We start from the raw sequence: 1,126 nt of genomic DNA on the forward strand, positions 1-1,126 counted from the left end.
TACTGAGCACATTAACTGTGTGCAAATCCGTTGAGTTCGGAAGAAAAACGAAGAACATTTATGTCTATCATTATACATGTTGCAGCTGTTGACGATCTGAATTTTTTACATTGATTCTACTATACTACCACATATTTATGTTGTTTCGTGCCAAAATAAACGCAACCTTGCAAAATTTCCGTTTGTTGCTTTAATTTTGGACACCAGTGTATTTATATCTTTCAGAATGAGATTTTCACTCTACTGCGGAGTGTGCGCTTATATGAAACTTCCTGGTAGATTAAAACTGTGTGCCGGACCGAGACTCGAACTCGGGACCATTGCCTTTCGCGGGCAAGTGCTCTACCATCTGAGCTACCCAAGCACGACTCACGACCCCTCCTCACAGCTTCAGTTCTGCCAGTACCTCGTCTCCTACCTTCCAAACTTCACAGAAGCTCTTCTGCAAACCTTGTAGAACTAGCACTCCTGGAAGAAAGAATATTGCGGAGACGTGGCTTAGCCACAGCCTGGTGGATGTTTCCAGAATGAGATTTTCACTTTGCAGCGGAGTGTGCGCTGATATGAAACTTCCTGGTAGACTAAAACTGTGTGCCGGACCGAGACTCGAACTCGGGACCTTTGCCTTTCACGGGCAAGTGCTCTACCAACTGAGCTACCCAAGCACGACTCACGATACATCCTCACAGCTTCAATTCTGCCAGTACCTCGTCTCCTACCTTCCAAACTTTTTTATTTATATCTTTTATGAAAATAAAGAACCTGCCTTTGCTTTTATGCGAATTACGGCCATCCTTCCAAAAATAGTGAATGATAAAATGTCCCTGGCAACTGAACAGGGCGTAACAGAGTGAGACATCAGTACGAACGGCAGTGGGATTAGCTCCTCTGTGTTGCCACAGACGGTGAGTGTGTGCTGGAGTAGCAAGCGTTGTCGTGTCACAGCGAGACACAGACTTTCAAAAACGTCCACCAGCCTGGCGTCTTCAAGTGACGTCGTCGTCCCAGCACAGAAGACCACCCAAATATTGAGTACAGGGTTTAATGTAACTACCAAGGTGCGCTCTAAGGCTCTCTCTTACGTAAATAATGAAGTGCGTATGTCATTGCCAGGAGATCCTATGGA

The 1,126-nt window shown here is 45.4% G+C and overlaps 1 non-coding gene across 1 annotated transcript; it reads right to left on the reverse strand.

The window, feature by feature from the left end:
• Nucleotides 1-591: 591 nt before the first annotated feature.
• Trnas-uga (transfer RNA serine (anticodon UGA)) lies at nucleotides 592-666 on the reverse strand. The gene has a single exon. It is a non-coding gene; the product is annotated as a tRNA-Ser (tRNA).
• Nucleotides 667-1,126: the final 460 nt, after the last annotated feature.

This window comes from Schistocerca nitens, chromosome 6 (genome assembly GCF_023898315.1).
Source record: "Schistocerca nitens isolate TAMUIC-IGC-003100 chromosome 6, iqSchNite1.1, whole genome shotgun sequence".
In the NCBI taxonomy this organism is placed as follows: domain Eukaryota; kingdom Metazoa; phylum Arthropoda; class Insecta; order Orthoptera; family Acrididae; genus Schistocerca; species Schistocerca nitens.